The sequence below is a fragment of the Callithrix jacchus genome, chromosome 4, assembly GCF_049354715.1.
Source record: "Callithrix jacchus isolate 240 chromosome 4, calJac240_pri, whole genome shotgun sequence".
NCBI lineage: Eukaryota > Metazoa > Chordata > Mammalia > Primates > Cebidae > Callithrix > Callithrix jacchus.
The window spans coordinates 142,342,409-142,366,600 of NC_133505.1; the positions used below are offsets into that span (position 1 = coordinate 142,342,409).

At 41.1% G+C, this 24,192-nt stretch overlaps 1 long non-coding RNA gene across 1 annotated transcript; it reads left to right on the forward strand.

Annotated features, from left to right (window-relative positions):
* The first annotated feature begins 226 nt into the window (after positions 1-226).
* On the forward strand, positions 227-15,426 carry LOC144582209 (uncharacterized). Its single transcript, XR_013534550.1, has 3 exons — positions 227-275; positions 11,855-11,893; positions 12,325-15,426. It is a non-coding gene; the product is annotated as an uncharacterized LOC144582209 (long non-coding RNA).
* Positions 15,427-24,192: the final 8,766 nt, after the last annotated feature.

Below are 24,192 nucleotides of genomic sequence, written 5' to 3' on the forward strand. Positions count from 1 at the left end.
AACACAGTTTAATAAAATGGTTAGTTATGACATCATTGCCTTTCTCATACAAAGAGCAACCTTAGAAATTCTAGTAAAAAAGAATCCTCTTGTATTAAATTATAAAATGCCTAAGAACAAATTTTAGTAGAGATATAAAAGTCCATATGAATAAAAATTCCAAAATGTTAATAATGAGATTATAAAACTTGAATAATTTGTAAAAATATTTTTAATTTTTCCATAGGTTATTGGGGTACAGATGGTATTTGGTCATATGAGTAAGTCCTTTAGTGGTAAGTTTTGACATTTTGGTCCACTCATCACTCAAACAGTTACACTGCACCCCATTTATCCCTTCCCCCTCCTACCTTTCTCCTCAAGTCCCCAAAGTCCATTGTATCATTCTTATGCCTTTGCATCCTCATAGCTTCGCACCCACATATCAGTGAGAACATACGATGTTTACTTTTTTATTCCTGAGTTACTTCACTTAGAATAATAGTCTTCAATCTCATCCATGTCGCTGCAAATGCCATTAATTCATTCCTTTTGATGGATGAGTAGTATTCCATTATATGTTTATACCACAGTTTCTTTATCCACTTGTTGATCGATGGGAATTTGGGTTGGTTCCATGATTTTGCAATTGCGAAATGTGCTGCTATAAACGTGTGTGCAAGTATCTTTTTCATATAGTGACTTCTTTCCCTTGGGGTAGATACCCAGTAGAGGTATTGCTGGCTCAAATGGTAGTTCTACTTTTAGCTCTTTAAAGAATCTGCACACTGTTTTCCATAGCCGATGTACTAGTTTACAATCCCACCAGCAGAGTGGAAGTGTTTCCTGATCACCGCATCCATGCCAACATCTACTTTTTCTTGAGTTTTTGATTATGGCCATTCTTGCAGGAGTAAGGTGGTATCACATTATGGTTTTCATTGACATTTCCCTGATCATTAGTAATGTTGAGCATTTTGTCATATTGTTTATTGGCCATTTGCATATCTTCTTTTGAGAATTGTCTATTCATGTCTTTAGCCCATTTTTTGATGGGATTTTTTTTTTCTTGATGATTTGTTTGAGTTTGTTGTAGATTCTGGATATTAGTCCTTTGTCAAATGTATAGGTTGTCAAATGTGAAGATTTTTTTCCCCATTCTGTGAGTTGTCTGTTTACTCTGCTGACTGTTCCTTTTGCCATGCAAAAGCTCTTTAGTTTGATTTAGTCCCAGCTATTTATCTTTGTTTTTATTTATTTATTTATTTTTAATTTTTTATTGGATTTTAGGTTTTGGGGTACATGAGCAGAGCATGTAAGACAGTTGCATAGGAACACACATGGCAGTGTGCTTTTCTTTCCTTCTCCCCTTCACCCACATTTGGCATTTCTCCCCAGGCTATCCCTCCCCACCTCCCCCTCCCACTGGCCCTCCCCTTTTCCCCCCAATAGACCCCAGTGTTTAGTACGCCCCTTTCTCTGTCCATGTGTTCTCATTTTTCATCACCCACCTATGAGTGAGAATATGCGGTGTTTCATTTTCTGTTCTTGTGTCAGTTTGCTAAGGATGACGTTCTCCAGATTCATCCATGTCCCTACAAACGACACAAACTCATCATTTCTGATTGCTGCATAATATTCCATGGTGTATATGTGCCACATTTTCCCAATCCAGTCTAGTATCAATGGGCATTTTGGTTGATAACAGGTCTTTGCTATTGTAAACAGTGCTGCAATGAACATTCGTGTACATGTGTCCTTATAGTAGAATGATTTATAGTCTTTTGGATATATACCCAGTAATGGGATTGCTGGGTCAAATGGAATTTCTATGTCTAAGGCCTTGAGGATTCGCCACACTGTCTTCCACAATGGTTGAACTAATTTACACTCCCACCAACAGTGTAAAAGTGTTCCTTTTTCTCCACATCCTCTCCAGAATCTGTTGTCTCCAGAATTTTTAATGATGGCCATTCTAACTGGCGTGAGATGGTATCTCAATGTGGTTTTGATTTGCATCTCTCTGATGACCAGTGACGATGAGCACTTTTTCATATGATTGTTGGCCTCATATATGTCTTCTTTCATAAAGTGTCTGTTCATATCCTTTGCCCACTTTTGAATGGGCTTGTTTGTTTTTTTCCTGTAAATCCGTTTGAGTTCTTTGTAAATTCTGGATATCAGCCCTTTGTCAGATGGGTAAACTGCAAAAATTTTTTCCCATTCTGTTAGTTGCCAATCCACTCTAGTGACTGTTTCTTTTGCCGTGCAGAAGCTGTGGAGTTTGATTAGGTCCCATTTGTCTATTTTGGCTTTTGTTGCCAATGCTTTTGGTGTTTTGTTCATAAAGTCCTTGCCTGCTCCTATGTCCTGGATAGTTTTGCCTAGATTTCCTTCTAGGGTTTTTATGGTGCCAGGTCTTATGTTTAAGTCTTTAATCCATCTGGAGTTAATTTTAGTGTAAGGTGTCAGAAAGGGGTCCAGTTTCTGCTTTCTGCACATGGCTAGCCAGTTTTCCCAACACCATTTGTTAAACAGGGAATCCTTTCCCCCTTGCTTGTTTTTGTCAGGTTTATCAAAGATTGTATAGTTGTAGATATGTTGTGTTGCCTCCGGTGCCTCTGTTTTGTTCCATTGTTCTATAGCTCTGTTTTGGTACCAGTACCATGCTGTTTTGATTACTGTAACCTTGTAGTATAGTTTGAAATTCGGTAGTGTGATGCCCCCCGCTGTGTTCTTTTTGCTTAGAATTCACTTGGCTATGCGGGCTCTCTTTTGGTACCATATGAAGTTCATGGTGGTTTTTTCCAGTTCTGTGAAGAAAGTCAATGGTAGCTTGATGGGGATAGCGTTGATTCTGTAAATTACTTTGGGCAGTATAGCCATTTTTATGATATTAATTCTTCCTAACCATGAACATGGAATGTTTCTCCATCTGTTTGTGTCCTCTCTGATTTCGTTGAGCAGTGGTTTGTAGTTCTCTTTGAAGAGGTCCCTTACGTTCCTTGTGAGTTGTATTCCAAGGTATTTAATTCTTTTTGTAGCAATTGTGAATGGCAGTTCGTTCTTGATTTGGCTTTCTTTAAGTCTGTTATTCGTGTAGACGAATGCTTGTGATTTTTGCACATTGATTTTATATCCTGAGACTTTGCTGAAGTTGCTTATCAGTTTCAGGAGTTTTTGGGCTGAGGTGATGGGGTCTTCTAGGTATACTATCATGTCGTCTGCAAATGGAGACAATTTGGTTTCCACCTTTCCTATTTGAATACCCTTTATTTCTTTTTCTTGCCTGATTGCTCTGGCTAGAAATTCCAGAACTATATTGAATAGGAGTGGTGAAAGAGGGCATCCTTGTCTAGTGCCAGATTTCAAAGGGAATGCTTCCAGTTTTTGCCCATTCAGTATGATATTGGCTGTTGGTTTTTCATAAATAGCTTTTATTACTTTGAGATACGTTCCATCGATACCTAGTTTATTGAGGGTTTTTAGCATAAAGGGCTGTTGAATTTTGTCAAATGCCTTCTCTGCGTCAATTGAGATGATCATGTGGTTTTTGTTTTTGGTTCTGTTTATGTGGTGAATTATGTTTATAGACTTGCGTATGTTGAACCAGCCTTGCATCCCCGGGATGAATCCTACTTGATCATGGTGAATAAGTTTTTTGATTTGCTGTTTCATTCGGCTTGCCAATATTTTATTGAAGATTGTTGCATCTATGTTCATCATGGATATTGGCGTGAAGTTTTCTTTTCTTGTTGGGTCTCTGCTGGATTTTGGTATCAGGATGATGTTGGTCTCATAAAATGATTTGGGAAGTATTCCCTCTTTTTGGATTGTTTGAAATAGTTTTAGAAGGAATGGTACCAGCTCCTCTTTGTGTGTCTGGTAGAATTCTGCTGTGAACCCGTCTGCACCTGGGCTCTTTTTGTGTGGTAGGCTCTTAATTGCTGCCTCGACTTCTGACCTTGTTATTGGTCTATTCATAGTTTCAGCTTCCTCCTGGTTTAGGCTTGGGAGGACACAGGAGTCCAGGAATTTATCCATTTCTTCCAGGTTTACTAGTTTATGTGCATAGAGTTGTTTGTAATATTCTCTGATGATGGTTTGAATTTCTGTGGAATCTGTGGTGATTTCCCCTTTATCATTTTTTATTTCATCTGTTTGGTTGTTCTCTGTTTTATTTTTAATCAATCTGGCTAGTGGTCTGTCTATTTTGTTGATCTTTTCAATAAACCAGCTCTTGGATTTATTGATTTTTTGAAGGGGTTTTTGTGTCTCAATCTCCTTCAGTTCAGCTCTGATCTTAGTTATTTCTTGTCTTCGGCTGGGTTTTGAGTTTTTTTGATCTTGCTCCTCTAGCTCTTTCAATTTTGAGGATAGGGTGTCAATTTTGGATCTCTCCATTCTCCTCATATGGGCACTTATTGCTATATACTTTCCTGTAGAGACTGCTTTAAATGTGTCCCAGAGGTTCTGGCATGTTGTGTCTTCGTTCTCATTGGTTTTGAAAACTTCTTTATTTCTGAGTTCATTTCATTGTTTACCCAGTCAACATTCAAGAGCCAGTTGTTCAGTTTCCATGAAGCTGTGTGGTTCTGGGTTGGTTTCTGTATTCTGAGTTCTAACTTAATTGCACTATGGTCTCAGAGACTGTTTGTTATGATTTCAGTTGTTTTGCATTTGTTGAGCAGTGCTTTACTTCCAATTATGTGGTCAATTTTAGAGTAGGTGTGATGTGGTGCTGAGAAGAATGTATATTCTGTGGATTTGGGGTGGAGAGTTCTGTAAATGTCTATCAGGTTTGCTAGCTCCAGGTCTGAGTTCAAGCCCTGGATATCCTTGTTGATTTTCTGTCTGGTTGATCTGTCTAATATTGACAGTGGAGTGTTAAAGTCTCCCACTATTATTGTGTGGGAGTCTAAGTCTCTATGTAAGTCATTACGAACTTGCCTTATATATCTGGGTGCTCCTGCATTGGGTCCATATATGTTTAGGATCGTTAGCTCTTCTTGTTGTATCGATCCTTTTACCAGTATGTAATGGCCTTCTTTGTCTCTTTTGATCTTTGTTGCTTTAAAATCTATTTTATCAGAGATGAGAATTGCAACTCCTGCTTTTTTTGCTCTCCATTTGCTTGGTAAATCTTCCTCCATTCCTTTATTTTGAGCCTTTGTGTATCCTTGCATGTGAGATGGGTTTCCTGTATACAGCACAGTGATGGGTTTTGGATTTTTATCCAATTTGCCAGTCTGTGTCTTTTGATTGGTGCATTTAGTCCATTTACATTTAGGGTTAATATTGTTATGTGTGAATTTGATACTGCCATTTTGATGCTAAGTGGCTGTTTTGCCTGTTAGTTGTTGTAGAATCTTCATTATGTTGATGCTCTTTAGCATTTAGTGTGATTTTGGAATGGCTGGTACTGGTTGTTCCTTTCTATGTGTAGTGCCTCTTTCAGGAGCTCTTGTAAAGCTGGCCTGGTGGCGACAAAATCTCTGAGTACTTGCTTGTTCGCAAAGGATTTTATTTTTCCTTCACTTCTGAAGCTCAGTTTGGCTGGATATGAAATTCTGGGTTGAAAGTTCTTTTCTTTAAGAATGTTGAATATTGGCCCTCACTCTCTTCCGGCTTGTAGTGTTTCTGCCGAGAGATCTGCTGTGAGTCTGATGGGGTTCCCTTTGTGGGTAACTCGACCTTTCTCTCTGGCTGCCCTTAGTATTTTCTCCTTTATTTCAACCTTGTTGAATCTGACGAATATGTGCCTTGGGGTTGCTCTTCTTGCGGAATATCTTTGTGGTGTTCTCTGTATTTCCTGCATTTGAGTGTTGGCCTGTCCTGCTAGGTGGGGGAAATTTTCCTGGATAATGTCCTGAAGAGTATTTTCCAGCTTGGATTCATTCTCTTCGTCCCCTTCTGGTACACCTATCAAACGTAGGTTAGGTCTTTTCACATAGTCCCACATTTCTTGGAGACTTTGTTCATTCCTTGTTGCGGTTTTTTCTCCAATCTTGGTTTCTCATTTTATTTCATTGAGTTGGTCTTCGACTTCCGATATTCTTTCTTCTGCTTGTTCAATTCGGCTATTGAAACTTGTGCATGCTTCGTGAAGTTCTCGTATTGTGTTTTTCAGCTCCTTTAATTCATTCATATTCCTCTCTAAGTTATCCATTCTTGTTATCATTTCCTCATATCTTTTTTTAAGTTCCTTAGTTTCTTTGCATTGATGTAATACATATTCTTTTAGCTCACAAAAGTTTCTCATTATCCACCTTCTGAAGTCTAATTCCGTCATTTTGTCACGGTCATTCTTTGTCCAGCTTTGCTCCCTTGCTGGTGAGGAGTTTTGCTCCTTTCTAGGAGGCGAGATGTTCTGGTTTCGGGTGTTTTCCTCCTTTTTTCGCTGGTTTCTTCCCATCTTTGTGGGTTTATCCGCTTGTCATCTGCGTAGTTGCTGACTTTTCAATTGGGTCTCTGAGTGGACACCCAGATTGTTGATGATGAAGTATTTCTGTTACTTGGTTTTCCTTCTACCAGCCTAGCCCCTTCACTGTACGACTGCTGAGGTCCTCTCCAGGTCCTGCTTGTCTGGGGTGCACCTCTAGCAGCTGTGGCACAGTGAGGGATGCTACCTGTTTCTTTTTCTGCTATCTTTGTCCCAGGATGATGCCTGCCAAATGTCAGTCTTTTGGATATAGAGGGGTCAGGGAGCTGCTTGAGGAGACAGTCTGTACTTTTTTGGAGCTCAATTTCTGAGCTGTGAGCTCTGTTGTTCATTCAGGGCTGTTAGGCTGCTATGTTTGATTCTGCTGCAACAGAGCTCATTAAAAAAAACCCTTTTTTTCTCAAATGCTCTGTGTTGGGGGGTTCGGGCTTTATTTTTCGATGTCCGATGAGGTGTCCTGCCCAGCTAGAAGGCAGAGTAGCCACTGTTTGGCTGCCGAGGCTCCGCCCTGCTGTTGTGTGATTCACCCTGTTCCTGCAGGCTCTGCTGTGGTCTCCGCCACGCCCTGCGGTGGAGTCTCTTCGTTGTAGCATGTTGCCTCAGCAACGGCAGGCTGTGTCAGCAGTGGGCGTGTATCTCAGTAGGGATGGGTTGCCTTGGCAACGGGAGGCTGCGTCAGCAGTGGGCGTGTATCTCAGTAGGGACAGGTTGCCTCAGCAACAGCTGGCTGCGTCAGCAGTGGGCGTGTATCTCAGTTGGGGCGGGTTGCCTCGGTAGTGGTGGACGCCCCTCCCCCACAGAGCATCTCGGACTGTCTGCTCGGGATAGTTTGAAATCGCGGTTTTGTTTGTCCCACTGGGTGTCCCAAACGATCTGTCCCTGCAATCCCCTGGGCTGGCCTACTGTCCAAGTCTCGTTCAGTCTCAAGTCCAGCCCTCTCAAGTCTCAGGTTGCCGGTTCAACAGGGCAACTGGACAAGCGTGCCCTGTGGAGATTGCTGGGTAGGGCCAGCCGCCGCCGCCCCGGCTGCCGGCTTCACCAGGCAGACCTACTGCCTGGCGTCTTGTGTCTTTTCTATACTTGGGAGTTACCCCATTCTGTGAGCAACAAAGATCAGTCTGGAAATGCAGCTCCGACTCACCGTTTGTGGATTCAACGAGAGCTCCAATCCTGGGTTGTTCTCACAGCGCCATCTTGAGTCCTCCCCTCTTTGTTTTTATTGTACTTACTTTTCTTGACTATGAAATATAGTTTATAGAAATTTATAGTTTATAATTATAATTGAGTCTTTAATTCATCTTGAGTTGATTTTTGTATAAGGTGAGAGATAAGGGTCCAGTTTCATTCTTTCACATGTAGCTAGCCAATTACCCCAGCACCATTTGTTGAAAAGGGTGTCCGTTCCCCACTTTTTGTTTTTGTTTGCTTTATCAAAGATCAGTTAGCTGTAAGCATTTGGATTTATTTTTGAGTTCTCTATTCTATTCCATTGGTCTATATGCCTCTTTTTATACCAGTGCCATGCTATTTTGATGACTATGGCCTTATAATGTAGTTTGAAATCAGATAGTATGATGCTTCTAGATTTTTTTTTTTTTCTTTGTCTTATTTTGGCTATGTGGGCTCTTTTTTGGTTCCATTAGTTTTAGAATAGTTTTTTTCTGGCCATGTGCTGTGGCTCACACCTGTAATCCCAGCACTTTGGGAGGCCAAGGTGGATGGATCACCTGAGGGCTGGAGTTTGAGACCAGTCTGGCCAACATGGTGAAACCCTATCCCTACTAGAAATGCAAACATTAGCTAAGCATGGTGGTGGGCACCTGTAATCCCAGCTACTGTGGAGCCCGAGGCACGAGAATTGCTTGAATCCAGTGTCCGAGGTTTCAGTGAGCTGAGATTGTACCATTGCACTCCAGCCTGGGTGACAAGAGCCAGACTCCATCTAAAAAGGAAAAAAATATTTTTTTTTCTTATTCTATAAAGAATGATGGTGATATGTTGATAGGGATTGCATTGAATTTGTAGATTTCTTTTGGCAGTATGGTCATTTTCACAATATTGATTGTAGCCATCCATGAGCATGGGATAAGTTTCCATTTGTTTGTGTCATCTCTGATTTATTTCAGCAGCGTTTTATAGTTTTCTTTGTAGACGTCTTTTGCCTCCTTGGTTAGGTATAATTCTAAGTATTTTATTTTATTGCAGCTATTGTAAAAGTGGTTGAGTTCTTGATTTGATTCTCTGCTTGGTTGCTGTTGGTGTATAGGAGAGCTACTGATTTGTGTATATTAATCTTGCATCCAGAAACTTTGCTGAGTTCTTTGGTCAGTTCTGGGACTTTTCTGGAGATGTCTTTAGGGTTTTCAAGGTAAAGAATTATATCATCAGCAAACAGTAACAGTTTGACTTCCTCTTTACCAATTTGGATGCCCTTTCTTTCTCTTCTCTGATTGCACTGGCTAGGACTTCCAGTAGTATGTTGAGGAGTGGTGAGAGTGGGCATTCTTGCCTTGTTCCAATTGTCAGAGGGAATGCTTTCAACTTTTCCCCATTCATTATAATGTTGGCTCTGGGTTTGCCATTGACAATGTTTATTACATTGAGGTATGTCTCTTGACTGCTGATTTTGCTGAGCATTTTAAGGATTTTAATCATAAAGGAATGCTGGATTTTGTCAAATGCTTTTTCTTCATTTATTAAGATGATCATGTGATATTAGTTTTTAATTATGTTTACGTGATGTATCACATTTATTGACTTACATGCATTAAATTATCCCTGCATTCCTGGTATAAAACCCACTTGATCATGGTGAATTATCTTTTTGATATGTTGTTGGATTTGGTTAGCTACTATTTTGTTTAGGATGTTAGCATCTATGTTCTTCAGGGATATCAGTCTGTAGTTTCTTTTTTTTTTTTTTTTTTCTTTTTTTGTTAGATTCTTCCCTGGTTTTGGTATTAGGATGATGTTGGCTTCATAGAATGAATTAGAAAGGGTGCCCTCTTTCTCTCTCTTGTGAAATATTGCCCATAGGATTGGTACCAATTTTTCTTAGAATGTCTGATAGAATTCCTTTGTGAATCCATCTGGTCCTGGACTTTCTTTTGTTGGTGATTTTTAAATTACCATTTCGGTCTTGCTGCTTGTTACTGGCCTGTTTAAGTTATCTAATTCTTCCTGATTTAAGCTAAGAGGGTTGTATTTTCCAGGAATTTATCTCTTCTGGTTTTAAAGTTTATGTGCATAAAAGTGTGTCATATTAGCCTTGAATTATCTTTTGTATTTCTGTGGTATCAGTTGAAATATCTCCCATTTCATTTTTTGTTCAGGTTATGGATTTTCTCTCCTTTTCTTGATTGATCTTGCTAATGGTCTATCAATTTTAGTTATCTTTTCAAAGAACCTGCTGTAATTTTTTTCTTGTTTCAATTTTATTTAGTTCTACTCTGATCTTGGTTATTTTGTTTTCTTTTCTTCTGCTTGGTTTGGGTTTGGTTTGTTCTTGTTTCTTTAGCTCCTTGAGGTGGGATCTTAGAATGTCAGTTTGTGCTCTTTCAGTCTTCTTGATATAGGAATTTAGGGTTATGAACTTTCCTCTTAGCACTGCCTAAGAGGAAACCAGAGGTTTTGACAGGTTGTGTCACTACTGTCATTCACTTTGAATAATTTTTAAAATTTCCATCTTTATTTTGTTTTTAACCCAGTGATCATTCAGGAGCAGGTTATTCAATTTCCATGTATTTGCATGGTTTTGAAGGTTCCTTTTGGAGGTGATTTTCAGTTTTATTCTACTGTAGTGTGAAAGAGTGCTTGATATAATTTCAATTTTCTTAAATTTATTGAGGCTCTTTTTGTGGCTCATTATATTGTATGGTCTATCCTGGAGAAAGTTCCATGTGCTGCTGAGTAGAATGTGTATTTTACAACTGTTGTATGAAATGTTCTGTATTCATCTGTTAAGTCCATTTGTTCCAAGGTGTGGTTAAAATCCATTGTTTCTTTGTTGACTTTCTGTCTTGATAACCTGTCTAGTGCCATCAGTGGAGTATTGAAGTCCCCCATTATTATTGTGTTGTTGTCTATCTCATTTCTTAGGTCTAGTAGTAATTGTTTTATAAATTTGGGAGCTCCAATCTTAGGTGCATATATGTTTAGGATTGTAATATTTTCCTGTTGGACAAGGCCTTTTACCATTATATAATGTCCCTCTTTGCCTTTTTTTCACTGCTATTGCTTTAAAGTTGGTTTTGTCTGATATAAGAATAGCTACCCCTGCTGCCTTTTGGTGTACATTTTCACCCCTTTACTTTAAGTTTATGTGAGTCCTTATGCTTTAGGTGAGTCTCTTGAAGGCAGCAGATAGTTGGAGATAGTTGGTTTGTGAATTCTCATCCATTCTGCAGTTCTGTATCTCTTAAGTGGAGCATTTAGGCCATTTACATTCAGTGTTAATTTTGAGTTGTGAGTTATCATTCCATTCATTGTGCTATTTGTTGCCTGTAGACCTTGGTTTTTTGTTTTTGCTTTTTAAATTGTATTTTTATTTACTAGGTCCTGTGAGATTTATGCTTTAAAGAGGTTCTATTTTGTTATGTTTCCAGGATGTGTTTCAAGATTTAGAGATCCTTTTAGCAGTTCTTATTAGTGTTGGCTTGATAGTAGCAAATTCTCTCAACATTTATTTATCTGAGAAACACTATCTTTCCTTCATATATGATGTTTAGTTTCACTGTATACAAAATTCTTGGCTGATAATTGTTTTGTATGAGGAGGTTGAAGACAAGGTCCCAATCCCTTCTAGCTTGTAGGGTTTCTGCTGAGAAATCGGTTATTTGGATAGGTTTTCCTTTATTGGTTACCTGGTGCTTTTATCTCACAGCTCTTAAGAGTCTTTCCTTTGTCTTAACTTTGGATAACCTGATGACAGTGTGTCTAGGCGATGAATTTTTTTGCAATAAATTTCCCAGGTGCTTTTTGTGCTTCTTTTATTTGGATATCTAGGTCTCTAGCAAGGCTGGGAAGTTTCCTTGATTATTCTCCTGATTATGTTTTCCAAATTTTTGATTTCTCATCTTCCTCAAGAACAGTGATTATTCTTAAGTTTGGTTTTTTAACATAATCCCAGATTTCCTGGAGGCTTTGTTCACATTTTTGTATACTTCTTTACTTGTCTTTGTTGGACTGGGTTAATTCAAAGACCTTGGTTTTAAGCTCTGAATTTCTTTTTTCTACTTGTTCAATTCTATTGCTGAGACTTTCCAGAGCATTTTGCATTTCTATATGTGTATCCAATGTTTCCTCACATTTTTATTATGTTTTCTTTATGCTATAAATTTCTTTGAATTTTATAGCAGAGAAAGGCAAAGCCTTTCTCTGGTGCCTCCCTGATTAGCTTAATAACTAGCCTTCTGAATTTTTTTTTTTTTTCAGGTAAATCAAAGATTTCTTCTTGGTTTGGATCCATTACTGGTGAGTGAGTATGATTTTCGGGGGTGTTAAGGAGACTTGTTTTGTCATATTACCAGAGTTGGTTTTCTGTTTTCTTCTCATTTGTCTAGGCTCTGTCAGAGGGACGTTCTAGGCCTGAAGGCTGTTTTCAGATTATTTTGTCCTATGGGGTGTTCCCTTGATGTAGTACTCTCCCCCTTTTCTTAAGGATGTGGCTTCCTGAGAGCGGAGCTGTAGAGATTATTATCTCTCTTTTGGGTGTAGCCACTGGCATGTCTTCCAGGCTTTCGGCTGGTACTGGGGGTTGTCCGCACAGAGCCCTGTGATGTGAACTGTCTATGGGTCTCTCAGCCTTGGGTACCAGCACCTATTCTGGTGGAGGTGGCAGGGGGTGAAATGGACTCTCTGAGTGTTCTTAGCTTTGATGGTTTAATGCTCTATTTTTGTGCTAGTTGGCCTCCTGCCAGAAGGTGGTGCTTTCCAGAGAGTATCAGCTGTAGTAGTATGAAGAGGAACTATTGGTGGGCAAGGCCCTAGAACTCCCAACAACATATGTACTTTGTCTTCAGCTACCAGGGTGAGTAGCAAAGGACCAGTGGGGCAGGGTAGGCTTGTCTGAGGTCAGACTCTCCTTTGGCGAGTCTTGCTGCAGCTGCTGTGGGGATGGTGATGTGGTGATGAGATTCCCAGGTGAATGCAGTTGTATAGCTAGAAGAACTATGGCTGCATCTAATGAGTCATGCAGGTTGTCAGGGAAGTGGGGGAAAGCCAGCAGTCATAGGTCTCACCCAGCTCCCATGCAGTCTGAAGGGCTAGTCTCACTCCCACTGTGCCTCTGATACAGCACTGAGTCTGTTTCCAGACAGAGGGCAAGCAGAGCTGAGAACTTGCTCCAGGCTACTCACCTCTGACCTGCAAAAGAAACAGAGGCTTCTCAACTGGTTAAAATTGTTATGAGTTCAGCTGGCAACTTCCTTCTCCCTGTGGCATTTACCCCATGCCTCTGGACCCCCTTCTAAAGGATGCTGTGATGCTTTCATGGCCTTTCCTGCTTCCTCCTCTACCCCTGTATTTCACTTGGCTCTCTAAATTGATTCAGCTCCAGTTAAGGTTAGAATCTTCTCCTGCAAACTAGAATTTTAGTTTCCCCAGTGGGGGTGTGAGTTTAGGGGCCAAGGATCTCCCTTTCTCACCTTGGCAGTTTGGACACTCACAGTATTTAGGGTGTCTTCTGGGTCCTGCAGGAGCAGTCCACTTCCTTCAGGTGGTCTGTGGGTCCTCTTGGATTCCTGGTTTATTCCTGCAATCATTCTGGAGCTAAAATTCATGATGGGAGCCTCCACACATTGCTCTGTGTGTATGAGTCAGAGCTGCAATCTAGTCTTGCCTCCCATCCACCATGATAATCCTAGGTATAGTAATATCTAATATCTTAATAATTTAGAATATATGTCATAGCTCTAGATGAGAAGACTAAATATCATTAAATATCTATTTTCTCTAAATTAATCAGATCCAAATGAATTTTTTTCAAAACTCAAATGCTTTTAAAATTTGCGAGAATAAATTCCTAAAATGCTGTACACAATTTTTGAACTAAAATAAATGATTGATGTAGACATCCTCACTAATATTTAAAATTGCATAAAGCTTGTCTGATAAAAAATAAATCACAGTGGCACTTTCATAGAAAAAGACGAGTAACTCAGTGCCACACAATAGGAACAAATACAAGCATTTTGGGAGAACTTAGTACATGATACGCAATTTATTTAAAATTGGAATGAAGATGAATTATTTAGCAAGTGGCATTAGAATAATTGGTTATTAAAAATAACATTTGAGGAAGATCCAAGATGGCCCCTTTAGGAGCAGCTAAGGATTGCAGCTCCCAGTAAAAGTGCAGAGGGTGAGTGGATGCTGCATTTCCAGATGGATCTTTATTGCCCACAGACCAGGAGATTCCTAGGCAGAGGAGCCCTATGGGTGGCCAGTGTGGCTGTTTTAGCAGGTGCAGCTGTTTTGCCAGTGCTGTGGCGCCACGGCTCTCCATAAAAAATACACTGGTCTGGTTGCCCTTTTAAGATGGCCAGGAGATTCCTGGGTAGTGCCATTGTTTTAGCCAGTGAAATGGGTCACCGCACGGGAAATCACACAGATCCCGGCACCCTTTCAGCAGGCAACTGGAACACCTAGGAGAGAGTCAACTGTTCAACTTAAAGGAAAAAAAAAGGCTCTGAGGCAGGGAGCCAGGTGATTAGGCTTGGCAGGTCCCACCCACACAAAACAAACAAAAAAAACAGCAATTGGAAACGCTCGGGGTTGAGAGTTTCACGGCAAGCACAGCTGAACCCAGGACAGTGCAGCTCAGTGGGGGAGGGGCATCCGCCATTACCGAGGCCCTCCACCCCTATGGAGGTAGTCCCCCATTGCTGCGGCAGCTTGCCGTTGCCGAGGCAACCCACCACAACAGAGAGAGTCTGCCATTACAGAGGCAGGCTGCCATTGCCGAGGCAGTTATAACCACACCCATAGAAACAGGCCTACAGGGAAGCTCAATGGCAGCAGGGCGGAGCTCAGCAAAGCCTCTGAAGCCAGACAGTGACTAGGCTGCCATTTTGCTGGGCAGAACAGCCCTATAAAAAAAAATGCAGCAGGACAATGGACACTCATAAATAAAGCCCTAACTCCCCGGGACAGAGTGCCTGGGGGAAGAAAGGCAGTTTATGAGTTCTGCTGCAGCAGACTTAAACATGCCTGCTTAGCAGCTCTGAAAGAACAGTGGAGCTCACAGCTCAACACTTGAGCTCCTACAAAGAACAGACTGTCTCCTCAAGCAGCATCCTGACCCCCGTATATCCAAAAAGTCACCTCACAAAGGACTGATCAGACTGACATTTGGCGGGCATCATTCTTGGACAAAGACAGCAGAAGACGGAACTGGTAGCAACCCTTACTGTTCTGCAGCTGCTGCAGGTGATCCCCGGGCAAGCAGGGCCTGGAGTGGACCTCAGGAATCCTACAGCAGAGGGGCCAGACTGTTAGAAAGAAAACTAAGAAACAGAAATGACTTCATCATCAACAACCTGGACGTCCACTCAGGGAACCAATCTGAAAATCAGCAACTACACATATGACAGGTGGATAAATCTACAAAGATGGGAAGAAACCAGCACAAAAAGGAGGAAAACACCTGAAACCACAACACCTTGCCTCCTACAAGGGTTCACAACTTCTCACCAGCAAGGGAACAAAGCTGGATGGAGAATGAGTGTGACGAAATGACAGAATCAGACTTCAGAAGGTAGGTAATGAGAAACTTCTGTGAGCTAAAGGAACATGTTCTAACTCAATGCAAAGAAACTAAGAACCTTGAAAAAAGATTTCAGGAAATGATAACAAGAATGGACAACTTAGAGAGGATTATGAGTGAATTGATGGAGCTGAAAAACACAACACGAGAACTTCATGAAGCATGCAGAGGTTTCAACAGCCAAATTGACCAAGCAGAAGAAAGGATATCAGAGGTCAAAGATCAACTCAATGAAATAAAACAAGAAGGCAAGATTAGAGAAAAAAGCACAAAAAGGAATGAACAAAGTCTCCAAGAAATGTGGGACTATGTGAAGAGATCTAATCTATGTTTGACAGGTGTACCTAAATATGACGAAGAGAATGAATCCAAGCTGGAAAATACTCTTCAGGATATTATCCAGGAAAACTTCCCCAACCTAGCAAGGCAGGCCAAAATTCAAGTCAGGAAATACAGAGAACGCCACAAAGATATTCCTCAAGAAGAGCAACCCCAAGGCACATAATCGTCAGATTCACCAGGGTTGAAATGAAGGAGAAAATGCTAAGGGCAGCTAGAGAGAAAGGTCAGGTTACCCACAAAGGGAAACCCATCAGACTCACAGCAGATCTCTCAGCAGAAACCATACAAGCCAGAAGAGAGTGGGGGCCAATATTCAACATTCTTAAAGAAAAGAACTTTCAACCCAGAATTTCATAGCCAGCCAAACTGAGCTTCATAAGTGAAGGAAAAATAAAATTATTTGTGAACAAGCAAGTACTCAGAGATTTTTGTCGCCACAAGGCCTGCTTTACAAGAGCTCCTGAAAGAGGCACTACACAGAGAAAGGAACAACCAGTACCAGCCACTTCAAAAACATACCAAATGGTACAGAGCATCAACAAAATGAAGAATCTGCATCAACTAATGGACAAAACAGCCAGCTAGCATCAAAATGGCAGGATCAAATTCACACATAACAATATTAATGCTAAATGTAAATGGACTAAATGCACCAATCAAAAGACACAGACTGGCGAATTGGATAAAAAGCCAAAACCCATCAGTGTGCTGTATCCAGGAAACCCATCTCACATGCAAGGATACACAAAAGCTCAAAATAAAGGGATGGAGGAAGATTTACCATGCAAACAGAGCAAAAAAAAAGCAGGAGTTGCAATTCTCACCTCTGATAAAATAGGCTTTGAAGCAACAAAGATCAAAAGAGACAAACAAGGACATTACATAATGGTAAAAGGATCAATACAACAAGAAGAGCTAATGATCCTAAATATATGTGGACCCATTACAGGAGCACCCAGATACATAAGGCAAGTTCTTAATAACTTACAAAAAGACTTAGACTCCCACACAATAATAGTGGGAGACTTTAACACTCCACTGTCAATATTAGACAGATCAACCAGACAGAAAATTAAGTAGGATATCCAGGACCTGAACTCAGACCTGGAACAAGCAAACCTGATAGACATTTACAGAACTCTCCACCCCAAATCCACAGAATATGCATTCTTCTCAGCACCACATCACACCTACTCTAAAACTGACCACATAATTGGAAGTAAATCACTCCTCAGCAAATGCAAATGAACAGAAATTATAACGAACAGTCTCTCAGACCATATTGCAATCAAGTTAGACCTCAGAATTCAGAAACTAACTCAGAACCGCAGAGCTTCATGAAAACTGAACAACTGGCTTTTGAATGTTGACTGGATAAACAATGAAATGAAGGCATAAATAAAGAGGTTCTTTGAAACCAAGGAGAATGAAGACACAACATACCAAAATCCCTGGGACACATGTAAAGCAATCTCTAGAGGAAAATATACAGCAATAAGTGCCCACATGAGAAGAGTGCAGAGATCCAAAATTGACACCCTATCGTCAAAATTGAAAGAGCTAGAGGAGCAAGATCAAAATAACTCAAAACCTAGCAGAAGACAAGAAATAACTAAGATCAGAGCAGAACTGAAGGAATTAGAGACACAAAAAACCCTTCAAAAAATCAATAAATCCAGGAGCTGGTTATCGAAAAGATCAACAAAATAGACCACTAGCCAGATTAATTAAAAAATAGAGAGAATAACCAAATAGATGCAATAAAAAACGATAAAGGAGATATCACCACAGATCCCACAGAAATTCAAACCATCATCAGAGACTATTACAGACAACTCTATACACATAAACTAGTAAACCTGGAAGAAATGGATAAATTCCTGGACACTTGCATCCTCCCAAGCCTAAACCAGGAAGAAGTGATTAAACCATCACTTAGTAAGTACTAAACCATGAATAGACTGATAACAAGATCTGAAGTTGAGGCAGCAATTAAGAGCCTACCACACAAAAAAAGCCCAGGTCCAGATGCGTTCACAGCAGAATTCTACCAGTCCCACAAAGAGAAACTATTACCATACCTCCTGAAACTATTCCAAATAATCCAAAAAGGGGGAATTCTTCCCAAATCATTTTATGAGACCAACATCATCCTGATACCAAAACCTAGCAGAGACTCAACAAGAAAAGAAAACTTCAGGCCAATATCCATGATGAACATAGATGCAAAAATCTTCAATAAAATACTGGCAAGCCAATTGCAACAGCACATCGAAAAGCTTATCCACCATGATCAAGTAGGATTCATCCTGGGGATGCAGGGCTGGTTCAACATATGCAAGTCTATAAACGTAATTCACCACATAACAGAAACAAAAACCAAAACCACATGATTATCTCAATTGATGCAGAGAAGGCCTTTGACAAAATTCAACAGCCCTTTATGCTAAAACCCCTCAATAAACTCAGTATTGACAGAACGTATCTCAAAATAATAAAAGCTATTTGTGACAAACCAACAGCCAATATCATACTGAATGGGCAAAAACTGGAAGCATTGCCTTTGAAATATGGCACTAGACAAGGATGCCCTGTCTCACCACTCCTATTCAATATAGTACTGGAAGTTCTAGCCAGAGCAATCAGGCAAGAAAAAGAAATAAAGAGTATTCAAATAGGAAAGGAGGAAGCCAAATTGTCTCTATTTGCAGGTGACATGATAGTATATCTAGAAGACCCCATCATCTCAGCCCAAAATCTCCTGAAACTGTTAAGCAACTTCAACAAAGTCTCAGGATACAAAATCAATGTGCAAAAATCACAAGCATTCCTATACACCAATAAGAGACTTAAAGAGAGGCAAATCAAAAACAAACTGCCATTCACAATCGCTACAAAGAAAATAAAATACCTAGGAATACAACTAACAAGGAATGTAAGGGACCTTTTCAAGGAGAACTACAAACCACTGCTCAATGAAATAAGAGAGGACACAAACAGATGGAGAAACATTCCATGTTCATGGTTAGGAAGAATCAATATCGTGAAAATGGCCATACTGCCCAAAGTAATTTACAGATTCAACGCTCTCCCCATCAAGCTACCAATGACCTTCTTCACAGAACTGGAAAAAACTACCTTAAACTTCATATGGAACCAAAAGAGAGCCCACATAGCCAAGTCAATTCTAAGTAAAAAGAACACAGTAGGAGGCATCACACTACCGGACTTCAAACTATACTACAAGGCTACAGTGATCAAAACAGCATGGTACTGGTACCAAAACAGAGATATAGACCAGTGGAACAGAACAGAGGCATCGGAGGCAACACAACATATCTACAACCATACAATCTTTGATAAACCTGACAAAAACAAGCAATGGGGAAAGGATTCCCTGTTTAATAAATGGTGTTGGGAAAACTGGCTAGCTATATGCAGAAAGAAGAAACTGGACCCCTTTCTGACACCTTACACTAAAATTAACTCCAGATTGATTAAAGACTTAAGTGTAAGACCTAACCCCATAAAAACCCTAGAAGAAAATCTAGGCAAAACCATTCAGGACATAGGAGTAGGCAAGGACTTCATGACCAAAACACCAAAAGCATTGGCAACAAAAGCCAAAATAGACAAATGGGACCTAATCAAACTCCACAGCTTCTGCACAGCAAAAGAAACAGTCATTAGAGTGAATTGGCAACCAACAGACTGGAAAAAATGTTTGCAGTTTGCCCATCTGACAAAGGGCTGATATCCAGAATTTACAAGGAGCTAAAACAGATTTACAGGAAAAAAACAAACAAGCCCATTCAAAAGTGGGCAAAGGATATGACCAGACACTTTACAAAAGAAGACATATATGAGGCCAACAATCATATGAAAAAATGCTCATCATCACTGGTCATTAGAGAACTGCAAATCAAAACTACATTGAGATACCATCTCACCCCAATTAGAATGGCGATCATTAAAAAATCTGGAGACAACAGATGCTGGAGAGGATGTGGTGAAATAGGAACACTTTTACACTGCTGGTGGGAGTGTAAATTAGTTCAACCATTGTGGAAGACAGTGTGGCGATTCCTCAAGGACCTAGAAATAGAAATTCCATGTGACCCAGCAATCCCATTACTGGGTATATATCCAAAGGATTATAAATCATTCTACTATAAGGACAAATGCACACGAATGTTCATTGCAGCACTGTTTACAATAGCAAAGACCTGGAACCAACCCAAATGCCCATCGATGATAGACTGGACAGGGAAAATGTGGCACATATACACCATGGAATATTATGCAACAATCAAAAACGATGAGTTCGTGTCCTTTGTAGGGTCATGGATGAACCTGGAGAACATCATTCTCAACAAACTGACACAAGAACAGAAAATGAAATACCGCATGTTCTCACTCATAGACAGGTGTTGAACAATGAGAGCACATGGACACGGGGAGGGGAGCACTACACACTGGGGTCTGTTGGGGGGAATAGGGGAGGGACATCTGGGGGTGGGGAGTTGGGGAAAGATAGCATGGGGAGAAATGCCAGATATAGGTGAAGGGAAAGAAGGCAGCAAATCACACTTCCACGTGTGTACCTATGTAACTATCTTGCATGTTCTCCACATGTACCCCAAAACCTAAAATGCAATAAAAAATAATATTTTCTTTTTTACTTCATATTTTTACTCCAAAATATATTCTAGATATAATAAACATTTAAGTGGAAAACCAGAAACAATGTAAGTACTGAAAGAAAATATAGGTTAATATTTTTAAAATCTTGGGATAGGAGGAAGGTCTTTCAAAGTAGGTGATTAAGGACAAAGTTAATTAGAATATTGATAGATTTAACTAAATGAATTTGTAATCTTTGCACTAGAATCAGCATATAAGGATAAAATATGAACAATATGCTAAGAAAATATTGCAGGGTATATAATAGATGAAATGCATCATTAATAGGAGTTATTAAAAATCAATAATAAAGTTTACAATCTTAACAAAAATGATCAGTGGCATGAGCAGAGAAACCATAAAAGAAATGTAAAGGTACAAAAAACATACAAAGGAACCAAAGAAGCTGAAATTAATGGAGATCTTGTATTTGCTATTTTTGTGTAACATTCTCAAAACTTAATGGTTAAAACAGCAATTATTTGTTATAATAAAATTTTTTTTTTTTGAGACAGAGTTTCGCTCTTGTTACCCAGGCTGGAGTGCAATGGCGCGATCTCGGCTCACCACAACCTCCGCCTCCTGGGTTCAGGCAATTCTCCTGCCTCAGCCTCCTGAGTAGCTGGGATTGCAGGCACACACCACCATGCCCAGCTAATTTTTTGTATTTTTAGTAGAGACGGGGTTTCACCATTTGACCAGGATGGTCTCGATCTCTTGACCTCGTGATCCACCCGCCTCGGCCTCCCAAAGTGTTATAATAATTTACATGTCTTTTTGCTGTCTGAGGGTTTGTTGGCTGCTTTAGGATTACCTTAACTGAGCTTGCTTTTGTTTCCGTATGCAGGCTGGGGCCTATCTCTAGGCTGGGCTTGCCTGGGACAGTTTAGCTGGAGCATTCCTGCTCCATCTATCTTTCACAGTTTGCTAGGACTCCAAGTATTTTTCATCCTTTTTCTGAGACCAATGGGCTAACCCAAGCAAGTCCTTCCTCTGGCAATGGAAGAAATACAAGAGTGCAAGCCTAGCTGGACGAGTGTTTCTTAAGCTTCTGCTTGTGTCCCATCTGTTAACATCGCATTGGCTAAATGGCAGTTACATGACCAAACTCAGAATCAAGGGGAAAGGAAATATATCTTCTCTTTTAATAGAAGAAACTAAAAAGTCATATGGTAAAGGACATGGATACAGGTAAAGGTAAAGATTTGGGGCCATTAATACAGTATACCAGATGCCACCTTTTGCGTGTTGGTTAGTAGAGGGTTTTTTTTTTTACCTTGCTTATAATATTCAGTGTTGTCAAGAGTGTCAGGAAATGAGTACACCCACACACTGCTGAAGGTGTGAGTCTAAATAGCTAATTGGAATGACAATTTGCAAGTGTTTAAAAATTCTCTTAAAGGTTTGTGTTTTTGGCTCAATACTTCCATTTTTAAGAATTTACTACAGGAAAACAATTAGATCAATGTGCAAAGGTTGTTCAAGTATAAACCTGGCTAATTGTCAGAGCCAGTTGTCATGGCAGCAGCAGGCCATCTGGAGCAGCTGCTGCCATCATGATGGCTGCAGCAGAGATGTGGCTGTGGCTGCTTGCTTCATGGAACTGATGGGAACAGGGGGCACGTGGGATCCTCACCCCTCCTGAGTTGGGGCAGGAGCTCCCTGGGTGCTGCTAAAGATGCATAAGCCACAGCTGTGGACCTGGGCGTCCCTGTGCTCTTGGAACCCGGGAGCAGGCAGAAACCTCACCTACCTGGGCCCAGCTGTGGCCACCCAAACTGTGGCTGCAGACCTGTGCCTCCTGCTCCATGAAGCAGGCAGGAGCCCCATCCCCCTGAGTGCAGCTGCAGCCTGCTCAAGACGTGGCTGTAGACCCAGGCATCTCTGCACTCAGTGGGTCCCAGGAGTGCCCCCACTGTTCTTATGGGCTCCAAAGTACCTGCTCCTGCTGCCTGGCTTCTCCCTGCTGTTAGCACCTCCTTCTATCTTGGAGCAAAGATGGGGCCAAGCCCAGAAACTGTCACAGCCCAGCTGGGTGTGCACACACTTGGGGCAGTGCTGACATGCCAGCTCCTTGTCACCTTGGCCCCACTGGACTTTGGGCACTGCTGAGCACAGGAGGAAAGCTGAGGGGATGTGGAGGCAGCTCAGTGTTGGTCTGCAGGTACCTTTTGGCTCCTATAACCTGTGTGCCCTGAAAGGCAGATTGAGGTCGAGAGGTTACTAGATGGAAAGGGGCAGGTCCCAGCCTTCAGGGAGGGCCTAAAGGCTGGGGACTGGGCTGCCAGTACCACTGGACTAGAGTAGAAACTTGTGGTGCATTTTCTGGGCCCACCCATGGGCACCCATTGGAAGAACTACTTCCTCCCCATACACTTCCTCCCTTCTGAGGCCCATAGAAACCCCGGGCTCAGCCAGAGCTGAGCAGATGCCGAGATGGCCAGCTGCATAGAGGAGCAGCCTATTCTAGAGGCTCCTCTCTGCTGAGAGCTACAAAGATAATGGGATGACCTGCCTGCAGAGAGGAGCCACCCACTTTAGGGCCTCGTCTCTGCTGAGAGCTGCAGAAATGAAGAGATGACAGAGAGATGATGGGACTACCTGCCTGCAGAGAGGAACCACCCATTCTAGGGCCTTCTCCCTGCTGAGAGCTGCACAGACAATGAGATGACCAGCTGCAGAGAGGAGCTACCCTCTCTGCTGATACCTGAATACTTGTCAGGATGACTTGCCTAGCAGAGAGTAGCCACCCTCTCTGTTAGAAGCTGGACACATGTTGGGGAAACCCTGGCTGTGGAACGTCACTGCACCCTGAAGGTTTCCTCTGAGCTGTTCTATCACTCAGTAAAGCTCTTTATGTTGCTCACCCTCCACTTTTCTCATACCTCATTTTTCCTGGTGTAGAATAAGAACTCGGGGCCCACTGAATGAGGCTAAAAGAGCTGTAACACAAGCAAGGCTGAGATATGTGTCTTGCTCACCACATTGCAAGCAAAGAGAAGGGAAGAAGAGCTGTGGCCTTTCACAGAGTCCTGACCTGGGAGTTCCCCAAGCCAGGGCTGTGACTCCCTCTTTGGGTTCCTGGCATTTCCAAGCTACTGGGCACCACCTTGTTCCCTGGTGCCGGCTCTGGAAGCTGCTTGCAGTGCACCTGGTCTGGCCACAGCCTTTCAGAGAGCCAATGCTATGCTTGCACCTGGAGCTTCCCGTCCTGCTGCAATAGCTGGCATATCTGACTGCACAGCGGCCGGGCCCCATGCTCACTCACGCATCCCTTGTTGCTCTATACAGTCTCCCTTGGCAGGTGTGGGATCCAGGCTGGTAGTGTGAGCCAAGTGCAGCCTGCCAGGCCCAGTGGGCAGAATGAGCCCAGCAGGCCTGAGCAAAAGTCAGGTAAAGACACCATGGGTCACAGAGGTTTCTGACCAGAAAAGTGACACCCCAAAGGTCCTGTAACACTTGCACACATAAGGCTATATTTTTTTAAAAGTTGACATTAATTTTGATTGATTGATATTTCAGTTGATTATAGATTTTGAATGTCACCTCTGAGTTCAATATTAATCACTGGATTGTTTATAGTAGTAAACATTTGGAAATTTTCTAAGTTCCATTAGCACAAAATTAATAAAAAGAAATGTTGGTACATCCACATAATGAGTTGCTATACAACTGTTAAGATATTGATGCTTGTATTTATCATCATGAAAGAAATCCACGCCATACTGATTAAGTGTAAAGTAGAGGCTTGTTTCAATGATACATGTGGTTGTAGGTTCATTAAATATATGAAAAAGTATTTATCAGGGTGTTTCTATGTGGAAAATTATTGTTGATTTTATTTTCTTATTGTGCTTTTTAATGTTTTATTTGGAGTATCATGCATTAACAGGCACTTTTATAACCATTAAAAGACAGAAAGTCTACTTCTGTTGTGGAAAAGTGATGTTGAGAATTTAACTGTAATTAGTTTCAAGGAATA